At 38.5% G+C, this 17,680-nt stretch overlaps 1 protein-coding gene across 1 annotated transcript in view; it reads left to right on the top strand.

Moving 5' to 3' along the window:
* Positions 1 to 1,495: 1,495 nt before the first annotated feature.
* CNR1 (cannabinoid receptor 1) overlaps positions 1,496 to 17,680 on the top strand; it is a 92,690-nt gene continuing 76,505 nt past the window's right edge. Inside the window, exon 1 of the mRNA XM_082251969.1 lies at positions 1,496 to 1,558. The gene's annotated coding sequence lies outside the window, so the exon portion shown is untranslated. The remainder of the gene's footprint in view (positions 1,559 to 17,680) is intronic.

Genomic DNA, 17,680 nt, shown 5'->3' with positions numbered 1-17,680 from the left:
TGTGTCAAGATCTTTGAGTGTCACATCTGGAATGAATATACATACATATTTATATATATTTAGATAGATAGATAGATAGATAGATAGATAGATAGATAGATAGATAGATAGATTGCGTATATGTAGCTGTATAATTAGCTATTATATGGGAGAAAGTTCAATAGCTGTAGTAATTTTAAATATAATTTTTGATCCAATAAGTCTGTAACAAAATTACCAATGTAGAAATAATAAGGCAATGTCAGCTGCAAAAGTTGGTTGCAATTTAGGTACTGCTAATATAAAACGAACTCTACCCAGGCAGTGATGCATATTGTAAAAGAAGAAAGGGTAAACGCAATAGGAAGCGCCCTCTGTCTGCCAACATGCCGAATTGCACTGCTGGCCTCTGTCACTGTGTTCATTCTGTTATGAGATAGTAGTCCATCTGACACTTGTAGCCATATGTCATAAGGATAGGCATTGGTTAGTGCACATCACAATCAACATTAGGTTGTTTACAAATATTAGCAAATCTCTAATATATTTGTATTTCACCTAAAGCAATACATTCCACCCTATCTTGCTTTTTTTTAGTCTATCTTGTTTGCTGTTGCCATTTCCTTCTGAACCTTCTAATGACTGTTAGGAGAGCAGTGCTGCTGGTGCACGTCTGCATCCCATATGCCTTGACATTTGTTTAAATTTGCACAGAAAGCAAAGCCCTAAAAGCGTGTAGCTGATTATTGGAGGTTGCAGTGGGGTGGGTGGGTGTGTGTTGCTTGTTCTTGTGCACTATCTTATGTGTCAGTAGTGGTTCTCCCATTCTCCAACCACATCGCAGAGTAGTGGGTCTTGCAGGCTGTGCTGGTGATTGCGCTGGTGCCAGGACTAAAACAGATTAACACGTGATGAGGAGCAGCTTGATAAATGGGACCTGAGAGCACTGGGACCAGAGAAAAACACCAAGCAGACAATACACAACCTGGGAGCCCTGTCTGCTGCAACTAAACCAGAAAAACACAGCAATACAAAAAAAAATCAAGAGATAAGGGGAAAAAGCATCCTCAAGATTTTGGGGCAGGATCAGCTGACCGAGCCGATAAATGTCATTGAGCACCACATCCTTGTGTCAGTGGCATGTTAGGAATGCTCTTAGGTACAAGAGAAGATCTCAATAGCATTAACTTGGTCTGATCTGATTCTTAACAAGCAAGATCTGTAGTAGAGATACATGAAGTGGATTAAGACGCCTCCTATCTTTATTTTTTGCTTGCGCTGGCAGAGGTTTGAGGTTTTCCGAAATCTTGGGTGATCGGAGCAGACTGTGTGTGTCACTTTGTTGTGCTGCGCCCGGGGCAGTGTACTGTGCTAGCAGCGCTCTCTTCTCCTACTCCCTCTTGGGGGCAGCAGTTCAGCACCAGCGACTTCAGCACCACCGCCAGTGGACAGCGCACGGCTTCAGTCCGGTCTAACAAGTTCAACACAGAAGCCCCCCCATCTACAGTACGGCTGGAAGGGAAGGAGGCAAAGCACAGCACAGGGAGCATCCTTTTCATACGGTGGCATGTAAGGAACGGTAAGTCTGCTCTCTCCACGCCTGGATCTCTGCTTCCTTTTCATATCCCCCTTGTTATTGTGCTATTTCTTTAGAAACCTTTTGTTCTTCTTTAAAGATGCTAGAGATTAGAAAGTTTTAACCTACATCGTTTAGTGCTGAAATTCGCATCAGCTAGATGAAAAACAAGTACAGTGTCACCAGCAATAAAAAGGAGAACATTAATATTGGATAAGGGATGTGTTTTACATGTCAGTGTCATGGAGATGTAAAGAGACTGTGAGCATGGAAAAGAGAGATGAACCTAATGCTGGTGTACATAGATTTCCATCTAGCCATGGTCCAGATCACACATTACTAGGTAATTTAGGGTTTCTTTGAATAAGTATAAGAACTGAGATATTTGGTATATATATATATATATATATATATATATATATATATATATATATATATATATATATATGTGTGTGTGTGTGTGTGTATTGATTTTTTTTTCTAGTAAGGTTGGTAAAATTCCATTCAATTTCCAATATCAGGGGCAGTAAAATGCCTGGCAAATGGACTTGTTTACCAAGTGTGTGTATTTGTGCGTGTGTGCGTGTGTGTTGGTTTTGTTTTACCATCTTCTCATTACTACAAAAGCCAAATCAAATCACAATTACAATACAATTCTAATGTGACCTGTGGCATAGGGGCAGCATTAATTAATTTTTTTAAAATAAATTACTACCCTAACCACATCTAATCCCTTTTACATATGAATTGATTGTGACTTGTAACATAAGGGTAGTATTAATTCAGTTTTAAAATGCATTACAAACCAAGCCTTATCGAACCCCAATTAAATATAATATGAACTTGACCTGTAACATAGGGGTAGCATTACGTCATTTTAAAACTTTACTACCCAAGCCATATCTAATCCCGATTAAAATATGATTCTAATCTGAACTGTAACATAAGGGAGGGATTCATTCATTTTTTTTTAATAAATTACTACATTAGCCACATCTAATCATCCCTATTAAATATTATTTTATTGTGACCTGTAGCATAAGGGGAATATTAATTCCTTTTTTTTTTTAATATATTACAATCAAAGCCATATCTAACCCCAATTAAATATGGTTTAAACTTCACCTGTAACATAGGGGTACTGTTATGTCATTTTTAAAATCATTTACTACCCAAGCCTTATCTAATCACAATTAAATTATTATTCTATTGCGACCTGTACCATAGGGGCAGCGGGGCAGCAGGGCATAGGGGCATAATTACAATCAATGCCAAATTTAATCCCAATTAATTATGACTTTAACTTGACCTGTAACATAGAGGTAGTATTAGCTCATTAAGAAAAAAAACTTTACTACCCAAGCCATATTTAATCCCAAATAAATCTTGTATTAGAATGGTAGGTTGCTATACCCCAATGTAGATTGGTATCAGTCCCTATGATACTAAATAGAAGCCCACAGATGGGAAAAGAGAGAGGGGAAGTTAGGACTTTTCAATACTAGCATAACATACAAAAGAATATGAATGAATATGAATATTGTATCCTTTTGTATATGATGCTGTTATCGCAAAGTCCCAACTTCCCACCTCTCTTTTCCCCTGTGTGGGCTTCTACCAATTAAATATGTTACTAATGTGATCTGTAGCATAAGGGTAGTATTTTTCTTTTCCATAAAGTACTCTCTCCAAGTCAAATCTAATCCCATTTAAAAACTATTCTAATATGACCGGTAAAATAAGGGTAGTGTTTATTCATTTTTGTTTCATAAATTACTACCCAAGTCAAATCCAATCCCTTTTGAATATAATTCTAATATAACCTTTATTTTAACACGAGGGTGGTATGTATTCATTTTATTACATAAATGATCACCCAAGCAAAATCTTGACCCAGCACTATATTCTCTAACATAAGGGTAATACTCATTCAACTTATATTTTCTTTTGCCCTTATGTTATCGATGAAAGGTACTACAATGATAGTGATCACAAGTGAATAACTGTTTATTGAAACGATCATCAGAGTCCCACTGTATCTATGTTTAAATTAAATAATTTTTTTATATTTTGCCATTTCGCTTATAGGAACATAAGGAACAACCAAGATAGTGACATCACACATTCACAAGAGACTGGTGTGTGTTCTTGTGCCAAATTGGAAAACTTGAGATGCAGATGAAATATCTGGGTTGGGCATCTGTTGGTAACTGTTGAATGAGAGGTTTCAGAAATGAGTCTGTCCCCTCACTGTGAAGTGTTGGGAGCTCATTATATGTGCTCTCATAGAAGCTATATTGAATAAAACTTTGAGACATAAACAAAGAGATCACCAGTGTAAGGAAGGAGTGTGGGAGACAAGTATGTAAATACCATTAGAATAAAGGAATTGATAATATATATATATTAAGTATGGCGTATTATGGTTATGCAATCTGGCTTTCTCAAAGTGAAGGGGGTTTGTATATTCAATGCTATTCATTAGACTTGTTTTTTCTGTACTAATAGCAGTGAACCTTTTGTTAGACGCTATAAGGAGCTGTAGGCAGCCATTAACACAACAGAAAACATATCTAATGAGGTCAAGCCCAATATGATGTAAGCTCAGACTTTATAACAGATACACTGCTTACATTAGACAGAGTGTACTATATTAAAAAAAAAGCTTTTTTACTGGTTATTCTTAGGGTTAGTGCCAAAAAGCATGGCCTGCATAGCTCTTTTGCATTTGTCATTGCAAAAAAATCTCAGTTGCCATAAGAATGTTGCTTGTTTAACAATGGTGATGGTTATAATGAAACGGCATGCCAATTAATGCTAAAGGATAAAAACGCTGTCAAGAGAAATAAAGTTAGCCTAAAACAATATGTGATCTATAATATGGCACTTGGTTAGGAATATAAAGAAAACTCTCAGATTTATATGCAAATCATAAACCACTGTGTGTTAAATCATTAAATCTTTGAATGAAATAATGGTATGTGTTGCGTATGTGATGACATTTGTTTCAGTTGCTTTATTTGGATTTCTGCAGCATGCACATTACACCTTTGCGTTTTCCTTGTTATCTTGACAGCAATAATGGTCTTCATTGTAAATATTACAGATAAGTTAAACATTATTGGTTATGGGCTAATATGTAAGCATTACCTCCCTTTTATGGGAATTTGTGCATGTGTGCATTCTCCTTTTTTCTGCAACCATTGTTTCAACAGCCTATTGCTTACATACTGCTCATTGGTAAACTTTACAGAGTGCTCATCACTTAAATACATTTTAGCATGATAATGTACGCTAAATGTATTTTGTACATAAAGCCTTGCAACTGGTTCAAGACATCCAGGTGACACAAAACATGTGCTTGGTTGAGGGAATATAATGTAAAATAAATGACTTAAAAGTGTATGTTTTCACTGGCTCTTACAGGGCACTTGCAGTGCATAGTAATATATTTTATTGATTTTCTAGACAATCCTTTGCCTCTACCAGTTTACAGTATTTGTCCTAGCAGAGCAGTATCACCCAGATGTAATAACAACAGCAATGCTCATTTTTTTATGAGCAATGTAGTGAAAACTGTTATGTTATATAAATGGTAGCCACCCCCACCCTTCTGCTATCATATATGCTGATAATTTATGAACCTGTATCTTGTAGACCTGAGATAGTCTGAAAAATTATCTAAATCTAGAAAATATAGTCCATGTGCCATAATTTGAAGATGTGGTAAGAGGTCATAAGGTCATGAAGTCATGACAGATGGCCAACAGAGTTGCAGGCAAAATAAGTAGTAAAACCCTATTTCTCTTAGTGTTGGGATTCACTGTTTTAGTGATAAGGAATTAGTATTTTACCATTGCTCTTAGTGTGAATTCTAATACTTCAGAACCACAATAGTAAACAAAAAAAATATGACTATTATATATGGTCTTTAAATTCACATTAGCTTCCTAGGGAGTTTGATGATAGGGTTAATATTGATCATTAGGACCACAGATGTTTCATACCATAACAAAACAAAATATCCACAGTTCGATTCATCATATCTCAAGGTGCTCAAGTTTGCAGAGTATTGTAACAGACTTGCCCTACTTTGGTATTGACTAAGATCACTTACATGTTGGAGATTTCACACTGTCTTCCATGATTCAATATTTATCAGACTAATGGAAGGTTTCTATTTACTGGATGCGTTACCATTGGTTGAAATTACTACTCACCAATTTCTTTGTATCAGATGGCTAAAAGTTAGTAATCTCATTTTATTCATATGAATATGGGGATAGAAATCCATGCTGTATTAGTTGTCCCCATTGTAGTTATATCTGAAAAGTCTCTACAATATCCACAAAGGGCCTCCATGCTTGAATTAGGAAACTGTTTTGTTTTCAAAAAAATATATTTGCAACTAACTTTCTCGTAAAGACCATTAAAAAGGACCAAGCAAATGTGGCAGAAAAATAATAATATACAAAATAGAAACAAATTCCCCTATAAACCCAATGATGTTGCCTGACATTTTACAATTTGTGACCTGGTGGTTAAATGTTTTATAACATGCTAACAGGGTAAACTATAGTACTTGTACTAACCTACTTGTAAATCCTAGAAAAATACTTTTTTATTTGCCAAACACCTTACACATTTACACACTTCTTCTATCTATCTGTATATTGCCTTGTGTAATTCAATTTTCAAACCTAATACATTCACCTATAAAACTTAAATGACCTTAAGGTATGTAGACTTAAATAAAACTGGATATCAAAAAAACACTTACACTGGTAATATTTGTTTTAGAAATCACTATTTAACGACTGTAATCTTGATTACTGTTTTCAAACTGTCAGAAGAAAAACTGTAATGCAGTCTCTGTGGATTGTGCCATAACAATGCCTACGGGAAGTTTGAAAAATACGCATAGTGGGTGTGAGCTATTACTGTTGCTATTAAGAAGAATGGAAAATTGAGAGTGACATAAATTTTTAATTCCCCATGATTTCAGACAAACTTGTGCTGGCCAGTCATACCCAAGTCTTTGTGAGGGAGATGTGAGAATCTTTGGATTTCTGTCAACATTCTTGGCTTTAAAAATGTTTTAGATGTTAAAATTACAACAGCAACATTAAATGAAAGTTAAAATAGTAATAATAAAAATAGCATTCATCAGAATCAGCTTTCAAAGAAAAAAGCTTTTGTATATTTAAATATTCAGATTTTTTATTTTTTTTTACTTTCCCTATTCACGTAGTGTGTTTATTTGAATTGGTGTATGTATATCATAGCTAAACCATTGTTAGGTGCTTGTAGTCATGGCAATCCTAGCACCTAGAGCACACCCTGGAAACAAAGGATTATCTGCCCATTTAATAATTGTAGTGCTTTACCCTAAGGGAGCCAGTATTAGGTGTTTTCTATGTATATGTGCTTGTTGCACTGGGATTGTAAAGTTCTTATGCCCTGGAGCAAAGGGCTCTTTGTATTCTGGTAATGTAACATGGAAATAACATACAATTAGATAATATTTAATGATAGGAGATGCAGTTAATGTTAATATAATGTTAATCATGTCTATTTTTGCAAAAAAATTATTTAAATAGCTTACTACAAAGTAAGGTTTTATTTTGAGCAAGGAATGCAAGCAATTGCTGTAAAAAATAATGTGGTTTGAATATGACATACTGATGCCCAGCTTTCAGGAAGCACGCTAATAACATTAGTGATTTATAGGGGACACATTGTCTACGGATCTATTGTTTCATAAGTGCCACGTGTTCTGTTAAATGCTATTTCACATACAAATTTGCCATTTAATAGACCCATTAGCATCGCACATTATAATCCATCACAGTAGTCCTTACCGCATTAAAGCTTATCTCCAAAGTTGCATTTTACCTTTCTCCATTTTATGATGATTGCCAACTTCCACAATCTCCTATGTGGTCAACTATTAAATGACAATAATTGTATTATGTGTGATTGATTTATGCAGAATGCTATGCAGGTATACTGCTGGGGCAGCAGGGGAAACCAGGACCCCGCTCCCATATTCCATAGGGAGGGTGAGAATAAAGACTAAAAGTTACTTATCATAAAAAGTACAAATCTCATTTGAGTCAGGTAACATAAACCACATTGGAAGGTGAATCCAATAAGAATGGCTAGTTCAGTTCACAAATGTACAGTATATACATATTTATACAGTGGTCTTCATCTAGTGGCTCAGGGTCTGCATGCTTATGTTTCCTAAGCCATATTGTATACCATCAGAAAGGTTTTAGTACTTTTTTTTTTTTTTTAAATGTTGATTGAAATTTTATACTAAGGATGGATCACCGTATTAAGTTGCTCCTGGGAATGTTTAAAGTATAACTAAAGACAAAACTTTTTTTAGTTTTGGTTACAGTAGAGATGGATTAGAACACCTGTCCATTTTTCATATATGTCTGTGCCCCCGTTGGGTAGACTCACTGTCTGTATTTGCCCTGTTTACCATTATATTTGAAAGTGAAAATAAACAAAAATTCTAAACTTTAGGTTGTCCCTGGAACAGGAATATAGGGTAAATCTTCCAAAGAGGACACTAGTTCTAGTGACTCTTGTGTTAACCAGGAATTCCCTCACATTGGAGGGATTTCCTCTTGCCTCCTGTTTTGGCTATGGGACAGGAGGAGAAGGGAAATCTCTACAATTGGACACAGATGGCAAAAAAACTTGATAAGGGTTATAAACGTTCCTTACTAAAAAAATGTTTTCCCCCTAGTTGCACTTTAGCAGGAACCACATTCCAAGTGAAACTGATCTCAGTTAGTTGTGCATTCATGTGATAGGGTTGAATCACCTCCTGATTTCTAACATTGTCTATAGTATTGGAGCTCACCCATTTACAGCTTGCTTAATTTTCCATTCATTTACATCTCAGCTGTAGGCATGGCAAAGTAATGAACTTTATTATGGAATTCTTCATTTATTGCTATAGAGAATTCAGTTGGTGGCTAGACTGTTTTAACAGCCGGAATCTAGGTAGGGAAACAACCCTGTAACGGTGGGTGCTTGGATAGAGACATAGAATCTCCATAGCTAGGAATTATGATAAATTGTAGATTATATTAACTGCTTAAAGTTCACCCAATACCAAGTGACCATTTGTGGGAGAAGTATGGTTTTCTGTGATGTAGTTATGATATGACTGTGAACAATATATTTTTGTACCTCAGAGATCTTCTTAGAAACGCTAATGATAAACAGTGCAGTGGTACTTTCATTGCTTAATCCAGCTGAAAACAGAGTTCATCTTTTGGAATGGAGTAACAGCCAGCATTAAATTGAATGCAATTAAAGTGTGAATATTTCACAATATTCTTTCACACTGCATCAGCTTACTTGCTAATCATGGTAATATGCTAATTTTCTGTGGCAGCAAAGCATCCTTTAGACCTGTTTAAGCACATACAGTACTGGATATTTATTACCTGGTGAATACAGCTATTGCTTTCATCTTGGCTTTCACATATTTCTTAGATGGCTAGTAATCATTCAACTAAATAAGAAATAGCCCTTTTTCATGTCAATCACATTCAATGCCCAGTGTATTTCCCATTTTATTTTAAAAGTATTATGGAATGAAAATAAATTATTAAAACATGCTATAAAGTAAAATTTGTATTTACCTGATACAGGCTTGGGATAATAATTTTTTTCACTAGAGGCAACAGACTGGCCCCAGTAAATGTGCTTTTTATGTGTTGTTGCACTGTCCCTTTGTTGACTAAGTGATTATTTTTTGTATTTTCAGAAAAGTCTAGCCACAGCAGTGATTTGCTGCTGTGACATCTTGTCTACAATTCAGTAGGAGAAACTGGACCTGTAACATTTTGCAAAAAGTCACATTTACTGGTTTCTGAAGACATATTTAGGAGGGTTACAGAGCACATTGCTGTAAGCACAAAATCCAGGTGAGAGGGAGATACTTACTTTGGACCAGTGTATCTAGGTAGGCTAGGTGCTTGCCTTGCTACAAGTCTCATATCTTCTTTCTGTGCCAATGTCATTGGAGCATGGACCTCATTCTGCTGCATTGACTGCCATTTGTTGTTGTTGTCATCTTCCTGCTGGGGAGTGCTGTGTGTTTCCATCAACTCCTCCCAATCAGCATGCAAGGACCTGTGGTAGCTTTTTTCTCACAATCCTTTGAATGTATAAGCTAACATAAACAGTATATTGGCATCTGCCTAATGAAGACGAGGAGTAATAACTAGTGACATGAAGGAGGACAGTGAGATAAGGATATTGCACAGTAATTCATTGTTGCCAAACAACCTGATTTGCATCATAAACTTGAAGCTAACAGATGAACCACTGGGAGGTATGCTAAGTTTTTTTGGTCAGTGGTCCTTTATTATGTATGGTTACCCCACTTAACCTACTCTGTAGATTACAATATAGATTTAGTTGTTTCTATCATAAAGCTGGCCAAAATATCCTGCAAATCCAATTACTTTTTTACTCAAGTTCAGCTAGCCTTCAACAATTTAGTGCTTGGGGTTAATTTCAAGTATCCTTAGGATTTCAGGCATTGCATTAGGGCAGTGGTCCTCAACTCCTGTCCTCAGGACCCACTAACAGGCAAGATTTTAAGTAATACCTTGGGGAGATGAAGACTAGAATACTACAATCACTGAGCAGCAAATTATATCACCTGTGATATATATTTCAGTTATCTTGCAAACCTGGCCTGTTAATGGGTCCTGAGGACAGGAGTTGAGAACCGCTGCATTAGAGCATTAGGGGAAGCCCCAGCTACAAAGCCTGAAGGAATTATTCTTTACAAAAGCATGTAGTGAGCATTAGTTTACTTTACAGCCCCAGTGATCTTTGGACTGCCTTTTTAAGCCAAAGTAAAAATCATGTAAATGATCAAAATTACACAAATGGGATGCAGCATTGCATGAAGAAATTTGTTTGACACATGGACATTATTATTATGTCCATTGTCTTCATTATTACTATATTATTACTTTTCCACAAATATTATATGCCAACTAAATTACCATTGTCTATAAAGAGTAGGCACATCCAGGCATATTCATCTTAATAGATTCATATATGAGGAATTTACAAACTTCTTAGGTGACAAAAGTGGAACCAGCACCCACTTGTGCTACGAGAGGGAGGGTCGCCCTGTTCCATTGTGCTGCACTTGCACAGTGTGTACTCTCTCCTGGTGGATTTAATGAGCTCAGTGTCTGCAACAGGAGAGAGGCATTCCCTCCTGTAGAACTCCGGGGATGCTGGTCCCAACAGCTGCTCTGTTTCTACAATATCTCGGAATGAAGCCATCTCAAGCTGTAGAAGGTTTTAGGAATGCTTTTAATGATGTTTGGGCACACATTCTTGGAATTGAAAAGGAGCCTTGGCTAGAAGGGAGCTTAGTTTTAGCACACTATGCTGCTATACCCATATAGGACAGCTTAGTATGCTTTTTGGTAAAGATGAACTTACACTTTAAAGCCTCCTTTGCAGGACATCAGATGCATGATGAATATATGCAAGGGTGAGTGAGATCGGCAGATTCTCCATAAGAATCAGTTGTTGAATCATTGGTAAATCTATGATGTACCCTCTAAAAATGTCAAAAGGCTGTAACTTTCACTGTATTTTTAGGATCCCAGGTTCTCACAGAAGTGGGGAGCATTCAGATCTGATCTGTTACATATGGGACTCAATCCAGTGAATGTGCAGACAGCAAATGCTACTTTATAACTACAGTAAAAATCAAATACACAGTAAATGAGATATAATGGAGGGTCACAGGAATTTAGAAATTTTGCAGTTATTCTACTCCATACAAAATGACATAGTTTGTAATGATTTAAAAACAGTACACTGAAACAGAACTCCAATGAAAGATAATAGAGCTCAATTTCCTACCAGATGACATGTGGGTGTCACTCAGGAGTAAGCAGACCTGCTGAGATCTTCCTTTTTTCTATGGTAGCTTTGACATTTCTCACTCAGATTCATCCAAAGTACTAGTACTCAGCACAAATTAGTTTATTAAATTACTGCTATGAATATGGATAGGAAAATAAGAATCAAACTAAACGTGGAGAATCAAGCTGGCTGAGCAATGCTGGTGCTTTGTCTAACGCCAAAGGTCCTGTGAAAAAATCATAACGGTGATACTGGGGAGATATCCCTATATGGGTTCTCTAACAACCCACTCTAATTCTACTTTAGTGCACAGGGCCATGGTGATATGGGGGTTAGAACTAGTCCTTCAGTAGCTAGCCCAGGCCCCACCAGTTCAACAGGAGGCCTAGAGGTGGAGAGGGGACTATTTCATTACTTCTGGGCATAGATGAGGTAATCTCCTAGCCTCCAGCAATTAAAAAAAATCCCTGGGCCCCATATTTTCAGCAGGGGGGCTGGGGACAGAAAATTGACTATTTAACGATTTTCAGCTGTAGGTGAAATAATATTTAGTGGCATGGTTCCTGACAATTAAAGTGGTTGTAAAGTCTCCACAATAAACTCCTATGATACGTTCTGTTATGGCATAATGAGGATGGCAGTGGGGGCAATATAATCTGTAAATACAGTTTTACAGCAGTGCTTCTGTGTGGTCACATGGCTTTCTCAGGTCTTACTCCTGAGCAGAGGGAATCCAGTGGGAGGGGCTCATATCCATCTGCTGTTCCAGTTTCACCTTCTTTGCCATTCTTAACAAAAATGAGGGGAAGAGCAGCTGCAGGGGAATACTGAGGAAATCAAACCAGTAGGGGAGGTGAGAGGTGAGGAGGTAATTGCCTTCACACAAACCATGGTAATAGCAGGGAGGGAGGGAGGGGATACAGAGATGCTGCAGACAGAGCAGCATTGATGGAAAGATGTAAACTGACCACACTATCATGGATCGGCAAAATGGGAAACAACTGCGTTAATCCAAAAAGTATAAAAGCAGCAACCTCAAGTGTGACCGACACACCAAAAAACAATGTAATAAATAAGTTGCGCTAAAAATGAAACATATAATGTGATTATATGGTGAAAAAAAGTCCGTAATAATGTCCAAAAATTGGAAACATGAGATGAAGTAATCAGCGAAGTAACTGTGCAGGTACCGCTTACCAGAAGCAGGATAGGTAAAAGCCAAATTACGACTGACAACTCCAAAAGACCTCAGGAAGTAGACCCCAGTGGACCTCGTGATTCCCACGTAGATCTCCTCAGTAAGGTATTGGTATGTGGAATGAAAAACAAAACGTCATAGCGTAAAAAACACAAAAACAAAATCAAAAAGTAACACCCAAAGTGATTGGGAGCACCAAGGATCCCGTGTTGGAGAGTGAGTCTAGTGAGTAGACGTGAATAAAGGAAGGAAACTGGATCCCCACAAACTCATTAGGCTCTCAAAGGTGAGAACGTCATCTTTGATGAAACGCGTCAGGTCACGGCGTGCTGACGTCACCTTCACGTTATTGTCCACGAAGGACGGACGAGCAGAGCCGTCCGGCCGGTGGCCGTTACCTCTCTCCTTTGGCCTTTGTCATCCGATGCTTGTAAGTGTTTGCCTTTTTATTTAATAAACATCCGTGGGTTTTATGCTATGGCGTGCTCCTTTTTATTCCATGGTTGATGTGTCATCTGCATTCTGAATCCCCATTGGAGTTTCCAGCGGAGGTCCTAGTGGATTGGTCCCCTTATACATTCATTTGCCCACTATCCACCTGGAGTCGGTAAGGGTATTTACAATTGGTGTTGCCCTCTCTGGTTTGCATGATTGGGATCCTCTAATCGTTTTTGCTCTTCACATTTATCTCTTGGTAAGCTGCAGTCCTACTGGGGGAGGTGTCTGACTCTTCCTGTCTGATTACCTGTCTGGTGATTATCTTTATACACTTTGGTAAGAAGTACCTATTGAGTTTGTGGGGATCCAGTTTCCTTCCTTTATTCACGTCTACTCACTAGACTCACTCTCCAACACGGGATCCTTGGTGCTCCCAATCACTTTGGGTGTTACTTTTTGATTTTGTTTTTGTGGTTTTACGCTATGGTGTTTTGTTTTTCATTCCACATACCAATACCTTACTGAGGAGATCTACGTGGGAATCACGAGGTCCACTGGGGTCTACTTCCTGAGGTCTTTTGGAGTTGTCAGTCGTAATTTGGCTTTTACCTATCCTGCTTCTGGTAAGCGGTACCTGCACAGTTACTTCGCTGATTACTTCATCTCATGTTTCCAATTTTTGGACATTATTACGGACTTTTTTTCACCATATAATCACATTATATGTTTCATTTTTAGCGCAACTTATTTATTACATCATGGATCGGCAGCCATGAATAGCGTGGTCAGTTTACTCAGAGGAACACAGGAACAGGCAGGATCAACCAGGTATTATACTACAAGGATAGAGATACATGACATTGCAAAAGTGCTATGCTGTATAACATGCCTTAAAGAGACAGGACCATGATTTTTTTTTTAGTGTTACAATCAATTTAACCACTTGCCGACTGCCGCAAGACTATTTACTGCGGCAGTCAGACTCTCCTGGGCAAAGTGACGTAGTACTATGTCGCTCGCCCAAAAGAATGCTCTGTTTGTGGAAAAAAAAGGACGTCAATTTAATTTGGGTACAGCGTCGCACGACTGCACAATTGTCCGTTAAAGTCATGCAGTGCCAAATCGCAAAATAGGGCCTGGTCTTTGAGCAACTAAATCCTCTGGGGCTTAAGTGGTTAAGTTCTGGCTTTCAATTTAAATTTGCTGGGCAGGCCCAAACCCAAAATTAATTGTCAGAAACAGCAGCCTAGAGGATGACTGCACTTGCACCCTACAGTCATTAAATGATCTACTCTATGATGGAGTATGTGCTTTGCTGTGATATGGGACTAGCCTCTGTGATGTCAGTCAGGGAGCTTGGAGCAGATCACCCTTTTAGTTTCAAGCAGATGGGAGCAAAGCTGACTGCAGGGAGCACGGTCCTAAACCTGGTTTAGCTAAAGCCTATAAGTGAGTGTCAGGATCAGTATGCTGCCCTTTCATCCAGTGTGAGGGCTGCTTTCCTGGAAATAGACTTCACAAAGGGAACCATTTTTATGGGATAAGAGTGATGATAGTATGAAGCACAGCTATTACTTTATGGGTAATTACAGATAAGGACTTAGATGCAAAACCGCCTTTTTCAGTGTGGCAATGCAATTGATAATGTGCAAGATACTGTAACCAATAGCAGCCACTCAACAGAATGCACTATGGACAATACATGACCCAAACCTGAGCTCTGCAGTCTGTTAGTAACCTTTCCTGACCTTTGCACTGTCTTCACTATTCTCTCCTGGCTAGGAATAGGATCCCAGTCCAGTTCAAACACAAATTCAGACCAAATTTTGTTTGCGTGAACACCGCCCTTTCAGCCCATTCATCAGGAGCCGAACATCATACTGTATATATATCAACAGTTTTTTTCTGCTACTATATATAACAGTTTCCTTCTTTTACTGTCAGGGTTAAAATGAATTGGCAGGTGTTGCCACCCCCTGTGTCTTTAGCAGTGACATAATCGGCACCATAATTTACAGCTGGGAATCCCTGGCTATAAAAAAAGCAGCCAGGATAATTTTAAAAAATGGTGTGGGGTTCCCCTAAAATCTATACCTATTATGGATTTTGAATGGGAACCTCACACAAAAATCAAAAACAAAAAATCTTGAGGTTCCCCAACAAAAATCCACACCACACTCTTATCCGAGCATACATCCTAGTAGGCTATAAAAGTGGCAGAAAATATGTGCACCCAATCCCTTTTGAACCAAACTAGGCTACACAAAAGTTATTGAGAGGCCCTTCAAAAAACAAAAAAAAAAAAAAAAAACATTCAACTATATAAAACAACCATCCATTGTCCAGTAATGCAATTCCTTGTCAATCATAATGAATGACACCAACCAAACTGTTAAAAGAAAAAAACGCCAGTGTGATTCAATTCCAGCAACTGCTCAACAATAAATGACAGCTTCTAAAGAGCTAAGTAAAAACAAAGGAGAGGGGTTTTTCACATTATTTACATTATTGACCAAATATGGGCATGACTATATTTAGTTAATTACATCACTTATTCAAATGGGGGGTGGTATCTCGGTGCACCCTTATTATTAAAATTGGCTTCCAGATTCTGATAACTCCCCTGCCTGCAGACCACTAAAACCACTGGAACAGGGTTGCGGGGAAGAGGAATTGCGCTCATCAATGTGTGAACAAGATGCTTTGCCAGGGGGATCAAGGTACCAGCCATGTTTGGGCATGGGACCTTTTAGGTTTCAGGAGAGGCACATGCTTGTCCCTCCTTTCCTGGCCTGCATGGCTGAAGGATTTTGCTTAGATTTAGGGTCTGGCATGAATTTTTTGGTGAGATCTTTGCATGGATTGCCCCTTAAAATCAGGTCTGCTATAGAATTTAGAGGGATGCCAGTCCTTTTTTTGCCTTAAAATGAATATCAGACATGAAGAGCCTAGTTTGAATTATTGGAGGAACCCCGCACCTTTTTAGTGCATGGATTTCCCTATTGGCATCTACAGTATCTCACAAAAGCGAGTACACCCCTCACATTTTTGTAAATATTTTATTATATCTTTTCATGTGACACCACTGAAGAAATGACACTTTGCTACAATGTAAAGTAGTGAGTGTACAGCTTGTATAACAGTGTATATTTGCTGTCCCCTCAAAATAACTCAACACACAGCTATTAATGTCTAAACTGCTAAAGTGTCAATATTTTGTGTGGCCACTATTATTTTCCAGCACTGACGTAACCCTCTTGGGCATGAAGTTCACCAGAGCTTCACAGGTTGCCACTGGAGTCCTCTTCCACACCTCCATAATGACATCACGGAGCTGGTGGATGTTAGAGACCTTGTGCTTCCCCACCTTCCATTTGAGGATGTCCCACAGATGCTCAATAGAGTTTAGGTCTGGAGACATGCTTGGCCAGTCCATCACCCTTACCCTCAGCTTCTTTAGTAAGGCAGTGGTCATCTTGGAGGTGTGTTTGGGGTCGTTATCATGTTGGAATACTGCCCTGTGGCCCAATCTCCAAAGGGAGGGGCTCATGCTCTGCTTCAGTATGTCACAGTACATGTTGGCATTCATGGTTCCCTCAATTAACTGTAGCTCCCCAGTGCCGGCAGCACTTATGCAGCCCCAGACCAAGACATTCTCACCACCATGCTTGACTGTAGACAAGACATACTTGTCTTTGTAATCCTCACCTGGTTGCCACCACACATGCTTGACACCATCTGAACCAAATAGGTTTATCTTGGTCTCATCAGACCACAGGACATGGTTCCAGTAATCCATGTCCTTAGTCTGCTTGTCTTTAGCAAACTGTTTGCGGGCTTTCTTGTGCATCATCTTTAGAAGAGGGAAAACAGCCATGCAGACCAATTTGATGCAGTGTGCAGCGTATGATCTGAGCACTGACAGGCTGACCCCCCACCCCTTCAACCTCTGCAGCAATGCTGGCAGCACTCATACATCTATTTCCCAAAGACAACCTCTGGATATGATGTTGAGCATGTGCACTCAACTTCTTTGGTCGACCATGGCGAGGCCTGTTCTGAGTGGAACCTGTCCTGTTAAGCTGCTGTATGGTCTTGGCCACCTTGCTGCAGCTCAGTTTCAGGGTCTTGGCAATCTTCTTATAATCTAGGCCCTCTTTATGTAGAGCAACAATTCTTTTTTTCAGATCCTGAGAGAGTTCTTTACCATGAGGTGCCATGTTGAACTTCCAGTGACCAGTATGAGAGAGTGAGCGATAACACCAAATTTAACACACCTGCTCCCCATTCACACCTGAGACCTTGCAACACTAACAAGTCACATGACACTGGGTAGGGAAAATGGCTAATTGGGCCCAATTTGGACATCTTCATTTAGGGGTGTACTCACTTTTGCCAGCAGTTTAGACATTAATGGCTGTGTGTGGAGTTATTTTGAGGGGACAGAAAAATTACACTGTTATGCAAGCTGTACACTCACTATTTTACATTGTAGCAAAGTGTTGTCACATGAAAAGATATAATAAAATACTTACGAAAATGTGAGGGGTGTACTC

The sequence above is a fragment of the Pelophylax lessonae genome, assembly GCF_965119305.1.
Source record: "Pelophylax lessonae genome assembly, chromosome: 3".
NCBI classification, from domain to species: Eukaryota; Metazoa; Chordata; class Amphibia; order Anura; family Ranidae; genus Pelophylax; species Pelophylax lessonae.
The sequence above is the reverse complement of the archived record's forward strand: the minus strand, read 5'-3'. Positions and strand labels throughout refer to the sequence as shown.